The 7,662-nt window shown below is 43.4% G+C and overlaps 1 non-coding gene across 1 annotated transcript; it reads left to right on the forward strand.

The window, feature by feature from the left end:
- The first annotated feature begins 7,348 nt into the window (after window positions 1-7,348).
- Window positions 7,349-7,454, forward strand: LOC120252316. The gene has a single exon (XR_005533857.1). It is a non-coding gene; the product is annotated as a small nucleolar RNA R71 (small nucleolar RNA).
- Window positions 7,455-7,662: the final 208 nt, after the last annotated feature.

Below are 7,662 nucleotides of genomic sequence, written 5' to 3' on the forward strand. Positions count from 1 at the left end.
GTTTTTGATTAAAAATATGAGACATTCCAAAAATTAAGCCCTAGCCACAATTAAGCCCTAGGTGCTAAAATCACTTCAGTGTTTCACTCCGTTGTACTCGCAACTAAGCCCCAGCGGAAGGTCATCCCTTAGCCCATTCACTCTACAATGCCCTCAAAGAACTCTTAGAATGTGGAGGTAGGGTAGATCACACTGGAGGGGAAAGGAGATGCTCCGCTACCTCTCAACTCACCCTCTCAACCCTCTCCAATCTAGCTTTGTCTAACTCTCATGGTGTGTCACTCACTCACAAGAGTTACCAACAAGAACTCTCAACCCTAGTGTCACTCTAGGGGAGTATTCATACAATTAAGTCTCCAAGATTAGAACTCACAAAAAACATCAATTAATTGAAAGCATAATAAAGAGATTCAATGAAACGAATACATCCTAGGGTTCACAAATACCCAAGTACCCACTAAGGGTTTAGCTCTCCATGGAGCTAGATACAATCAGTGAAATCGAATGTAAAAACAAAACATCCATAGAAAACACCCTCGTTAGTCGTGGCAATGGTATTATGGAGAGTCCTCTACTCGTCGCAACGGTCCCTTTGTCCGGCCTAGGATACATCTCGCCTGATCAGTGCCGACGAAAGCTCTCCCACTAACCTTCTTCCAAATGGCACTCGATGTTAGAGCCGCAGAACCTCTCCAAAGACCTAGCTAATACCTCTCAAAACCCTAGCTGCCGCCCTCTCTCAAGTTGGGGAAAAGATGGAGAAAAGAATGATAAAATCGGGGCTGAAATTGACTTTTAAAGGGCTAGAATCGGGAATCTACACATCCATATGGGCGCCCCTATGGATTTTCACACGGGTGTGTGGAATTTCCACAAGCCCATGTGGATTCTCTTTTTTCTGTTGTTCTCGGCCGCCTGTAAATAGTGCTGGTGCATGATTTTTGCTACATTATTTCTATAATGCCCTGCTATAGTAGCGGCTTGAAATACTCCCGAATCCATACGTTTATTGAGGTAACGCAAACGGACACACATTTACATCGTGAATCGCCTTGCCTCTTTAATAACGGACATGTTGGTGGAGATCTTGTTCTATATGCACAAGTCAGAATGCTTGAATGTGACTGCCCTTGTGCCTTCCAAATAGTTGTGCTAACTCGAGTACAAGGAGGTTGGCACACATTCCTGCATCTGAAATCAGACCTATGTCTTCGCGTTTGAACCTTAGTAAGATTTTCTCCAAATTAGTGCATTATGACCCACATTGGCTTCTTTCTCTCATAATCGGCCTCACAACCCTACCTGTATGAAAGTAACATAAATACACCCATATTAGCTTTAATACTTGAAAAAATAATGTTCAACACAAGGAAAGAACACTTCGTAATCTTATCGCACAAGTACTTATCAAACCCCCCCACACTTAAGCTTTTGCTTGTCCTCAAGCAAAGATTAAAACATTATATGCATAGATGAAGGATACATTGGATGAGCATTCTACAAGTAAGGAAAATTTTAACACTAAATACGAAAAATCAATGCTCTAGTTAAAAACTTGAATCAAAAAGGACAACAAACCCGAAATCGTTTAATTGCGTGAGCTTACTCAAAACAACCCACATTATACTTTTCAAAGTTCTAACACAAGGGACTTATTGATCTACACAAAGTAACAAAAACATTTCAAAGGTGGTAGTAGCTTCACACATCCTCTAAGGTAGCCATTTCCAAAGCGGCCGCTAAGGTGGCTTTCACATTTTTCAGGTGGTAGCTCTTTCTACCGGAGTGGTAGCTTTCACCCATCCTATAAGATAGCTCTTTCTCTCATTAGGGCATAACTAGTATTCGACTTAGGAGAGTAGCTTCATACTTCATAGGTGGTAGCTCTTTCCACCCAACAAGCACAAATAAGAAATAAAACTATTTTGATTCTTTTTGCTTTTGAATTAATGAAAGAAACAACTATACTTAGTCTCTTTAACATCAAACTTGAGTTTCCAAATGGATTTCAAGAGTGAGAAGTACAACAAGTGTTAATCGAGACAAAAAAATTCCAAGAAATTCAAGAAAAAAACTAGAGCATGAGGATATTCAATGTTAAAAAGTTCTCCCTAAACTCACGAATACAATCATTGCAACTAAGATGAACCACCATTGGCAATGTGAGTATGTATATCAATCAAAACTAATATAAAAGATGTGCGCACTATGAAACTCCCCCCTCCCTCGGACTTAAGTTGTGCATTATCCCCAATATACTCATGTAAGCTCACTCATAATGTATATGAATTAAATTCAAATGTGGGATAAGCAATCAAAAAAATACTCCCCTAACTCCTAGTATTGTATTTGATGGAGCTAAGTCCTTGGGAGAGTTGTTCCAACGGGTTGTGAAGCTCATACGGCCAAGTGCCAAAACACCTTGGCCGTGCCCATGACAAAGTTCTCAATTCCCATGATGACAAGACCATTTGCACGGATACACGAGGGGGTTCAGTGAAGCTCAATAAAAATAAAACAACTCTAGTATAGAAAAGATGAAGCAATGAATACAACTCGAGATAGCAAAATAAAAGATAAACTCAGAAGGGGAGTCCTTTCTGAGAATACAAGTCCAAAATAAAAGTGCAAAATTAACAGAAAAGAAAAAAAAAAAATCAAGTGTCGGTGTCGTGCTCTGGCTCCTTTCTCTACTGTCAGTCTCTGGTGATGAAGTACATGGTGGAGTCAACCGATCTTTGGAATAAGGAATTGAGGTATTGGAAATGCTTTGAGGGAGTTCTCGGCCACAAGACAAATGATGAGGCGACGTCCCGCTCTAAAATCCACTACAACATGTCGAAACGTGCCATGAACTATGTATGTTGTGTGGCCTGCGTAGCCCGAATCTCAGCAACCTCTGTGCGAGCCTCAGCGACCTCTGTCCGTATCATCCCCACAGCAGTCTTGAGCCTCACAAAACGATCATGGGCTCGATATGGTGAAAACATATGTACTGGGTGGATCCTCTGCCATATGAGGTGCCTCGGACTCCATCGGTGCTGGCTAAGGTTCGGGGGTAGGCTCGGAAGCCTCGGCATCATCACCCTCCTCCTCGGCTATCTCCGGAACTGGTTGCACCACACCATGAACCCCCGTCTGACCCTGTGAACCATGTCCATCAATCTCATCATCTCCAGGCTCAGGGGTACAGGTATACTCGTCTTCTCAGCCCCGCAAATCGTACCCAAGAGAACCATACCCATAGCTAATCTCGTAATGTATGGACCCGAGAAGATTGCTCCCAATCTGGCATACTGGCCCTGATGTCGAATGTACTCAGTGACGATGTGCCCTAGATGTATCAGTATGCACTGTATCATCAAATGCAAGTATATAAGCTCCTGCTAGCTCAGAACGCCAGTGCTATCACCATGGCCATTCACCGACCTACTTATGGTGACATGTAAATATCTGTACACAGGTCAGGAAAGGCACATGGCCTTGGACAACCTCGGCTCATAGTGGCCATGACCACACAATGCTCTGTAAGCTCTCTGAGGGGTCAAAGCTCCAGGATAATCGAGTCGATGAGCGATAATACTCCTCAGTATCTATGAATGCCTCCTAGTATAAGCCAAGCCCAGTTGAAAAAGCGCATGATACTCATGCTCTGGTAATGTCAAGTGCTCGAACTAAACTGGCGTTGAGGTCAGCCGAGGTCTCGAATAGGATCTATCAAACTCGAATGATGACAAGACCCCCAGTGTAAGCTCACGGATGGCTAGCTCTCTAATCGACAATAATTGCCTCCAACCACCCAGCGATACGAGATCCTCGACCTCATCGATGAACTCATCTCCCTGCTGTAAATCTCTCAGTATGCTCATGTCTAAGAATTGAGTCTGTCCGAACCAAAGTCTTGATAAATGCTCAAAATGGGCCTGATGCTCGGGTATAGTGAATCTCATATCCTCAGACTCAGGAGATGACTCACGCAACAGCTTATCGGCTTTGCTTCTTTGACACAGGGTGCCATATTTGTAAATTTTGAAAGAAAACCAATCAAACAAGTTAATTAAGCAATGCTGCAGAAATCGACACGGTCGTGTGGAATTTCCGCACGCCCGTGTGGATCCATGGGGTGTAAAAAGGCACGGCCATGCCACAAAAATAAAAAAAAACACCGTTAAATGGCTTTTAACATTTTTCTAAACATGCATACTCATTCTAATTATAGAAACAAAACGTTATTCACAAGTTTCATCGATTAAAATCAAGAATTAATGAAGAGAACAAAAGACATGGCTTACCGACGAGTTGAAGTGGAAAACCTTGAAGCGGCCTGAAAACCACACAAAAATCCCTCCAAATATATCTGTGCGAAGTCGGGAAGAAGTGTGAAGGTGATCTCAGATGAAGAGGGAGTGTGGGAATGAGAAGAAATGATGATCCTTTAAAAGGACTCACGAATCTTGGCGTTCTGTCCAACCGCACGGGTATGTGGAAATTACCCACGCCCGTGCGCCTCACTAAGAAAGACATTACGAGGCGGTGCATGCACCTGCACTCTGGAAAACACTCTCTGCCTCTGAATGCAAATACACGGGCTTGTTGAAAATACCCACGCCCGTGCGCCCAACCCACAGGGGCTGCCGTACACCCCTATGGCTTCTCTGTCCACTCGAGAAGAATTGCTAAGTGTTTCACACGCCCGTGTGGAAATTTTGCACGGGCGTGGGTATTCACAAGCCCAACTTATAGGGCCAGCCGCACGCCCTTGTGTCTTTTCGAGATGGAGAGAACTCGTCTGCAGAGATCCGTACGGTTGTGTGGAAATTACCCATGCTCCTGCGGATTTCACAAGTTCGCCCACAGGGGCGACTCCACGCCCTTGTGTGCTCTCGGGATAGTTTGCCAAGTCTCTGCAGAAAATCACACGCCCGTGCAGTACCCACGGCGTGCGAGAATTACAAGGTCATTCACGAGGATGAGTCCACGCTGATGTGCCTTCTCCGGATGAGCTCACAATACAAAAACCACGGTGCGTGTGTTAATTCCACACTCCTGTGTTTTCTCCGGATGACTTAGACAAACACTGCAGGGCTCTGCAGAAAATTTCTTTGAATATGTTTACACACTTAGAGCCTCGCCCTCTAATATGTTACTATACCAATGAGAAACATGATAGATAGCTCAAATAACCAAAACTTGCATCAAATTCACATGAAAACACACGGTGAAATTAGAAGTCCACAAGAAAAATCATAGCAAAAAAACATCTACAAATCAAGACACCAACACTCAACAATTTATTCAATCAAACACTAAACTACCAAATTAAGAAAACAGTAAACACTTGGGTTGCCTCCCAAGAAGCGCTTGTTTAACATCACTTAGCTTGACATACCTTGTCTTACCTCACGGGGGCTCATAGATGAAGGTTGCCCTCTTACCCATAGCTTGGAAACATGATGAGCAAAGTCTCTTCAAGGTAGAGGGGAATTATTATGCTTGGGACCACCTAGCAATAATTCATCCAATTTGTTTGGTTCGTGCATGTCTCCAATAGCCTTCGAGCATTTCCAGTGGCGTCTCCTAGCCCTCTTCATTTTCTAGAGCACCTTCTTCATGATCCCGAAGGTAGATGGTACTTCTTCCGTTGAATCAAGCATCATGATTCCTTCATTACCCACCCCTTCGTTAAACAAACCCTCGTACGGGTCCGGATTGATAAATTCCTGCATATATTCATCAACAATCTCATCAGTAGTGTCTAGATAATACTAAGTATCATCAAAAATCAAGAGAAATACCGCATGGCTTCAACAGAAGGCAGTATATGAGCTTGTCATCTCCAACTCTCAATGTTAACTCTCCGCCGTCCAAGTCAATCGATGCTTTCGAAGTCTATAAGAATGACCTCCAAATATCAAGGGTACATCCACATTCCTCATCGACATCTAGCACCACAAAATCTACAGGAAATATGTACTTATCCACCTTAACAAGCACGTCTTCAATGTACCCTCGAGTTTATCTCACTGTTTCGATCCGCCAATTGCAAAAGTCATCCAAGTGGGCCTAGGCTCTCCCAAGCCTAGCTTCGAAAAGAAAGGTGTATGGCATGACATTGATACTCGGCCATTGAGTCCGTCAATGCCATTTCTTCACCCAAATTGCCAATGTTACACGAATGATGAAGTTTCCGGGTCTTTTCTTTTTGTTCGGCATATTCTTTTTGCAACACCGCCAAGCAAGAAGCATCTAAGATCACTAAAGCATTATCCTCCAACTTCCTCTTCTTGGTCAACAAATATTTTCAAGAATTTTGCATACTTTAGGGCATTTGAGCCAATGCCTCAACAATAGGAATATTGATGCTGCAGTTGTTTGAACAAACTCAGGGAACTTCTTTTACTATTTATCCCCTTGGTCATTCTTCAATCTAGAGGGATAACGTATTCTTGGGTTGAAAGGTGGGGGTGCCACCTCCTTCTCTTTGCTTGCTCCCTTCTCAACCTCTATAACCTCGGGTGCGTGTTCATTGGGCTTCTCACTCAGAAGCTTACCCTCGACCTCACGACCACTTCTCAAAGTGATCGCCTTCACATGCTCTCTAGGGTTGGTCTCGGTGTTACTCAGCAAGCTTCCTTGTGGCCTTTTCGATAAGGACTTCGCAATCTACCCTACTTGATTTTCAAGATTATGCGAAGAGGCGGTGTGGTTGCGAAGTGTAGCCTCAACTAATTGGAACCTTGTATAAGATGATTGCACATACCTAGTTAAGGGCTTCTCCAAATCATTTATTCGGGTCTCCAAACCTTAAACTCAATTTTTCCATGTTTGGGGCTTCTTTCGTTGTTGTTAGCAAACCCAGTGGCCCCATGGCTTTTTGTGGACCTTGGTTGCTTTCACGTGAAATTGGGATGACTCTTCCAACCCGGATTGAAGGGTGTTGTTGTATGGGTTTCCATGATTCTTCATAGCATGAGCTACAAAATCGACATTCTCAATCGAAGATGCATCACCAATAGAAATCGGGCAATCGGAGGGAGCATGTCCTCCATCACACCCGGTGCAAGTAGTCACGGCAGCCACTCTATTCGAAGTTAGGAAATCTAACTTCTTACTCAATGATTCCATTTGAGCCGCCAATGAGGTTACTGAATCTATCTCATAGAGATCGGCCACCTTTGTCTTCTCCCTAACATTCCATTGGTAGCTGTTTAACCCCATTTCTTCAATTAGTTGACGGGCTTCACCGGGTGTCTTGCTACATTAGGTACCTCCTGCTGCCGTATCCAAGAGTTACCTTGTACTCGGATTTAAACCATTGTAAAAGGTCTGAACAATCATCCACTCCAGGAATCCATCTTGCGGGCACTTTCTCATGAGCTCCTTGAAAATTTCCCATGTCTCGAATATAGACTCCAATTCCAATTGTACAAACGATGAGATCTCATTCCTAGCTTTGCAGATTTTCTGGAAGCGAAATAACGGGCAAGAAAAGCTTCTATCATCTCCTCCCATGTGGTAATTGATGCTCTAGGTAATGAGTGTAACCACTACTTCGCTTTCCCTTTTCAAGGAAAAATGGAAGGCTCTCAACTTGATGGTATCATCCGTTACCCCGTTTGTCTTAAGCATGTCGCACACCTCGAGAAAGTTTTCTATATGACT

Source organism: Dioscorea cayenensis, chromosome 20 (genome assembly GCF_009730915.1).
Source record: "Dioscorea cayenensis subsp. rotundata cultivar TDr96_F1 chromosome 20, TDr96_F1_v2_PseudoChromosome.rev07_lg8_w22 25.fasta, whole genome shotgun sequence".
Classification (NCBI taxonomy): Eukaryota; Viridiplantae; Streptophyta; class Magnoliopsida; order Dioscoreales; family Dioscoreaceae; genus Dioscorea; species Dioscorea cayenensis.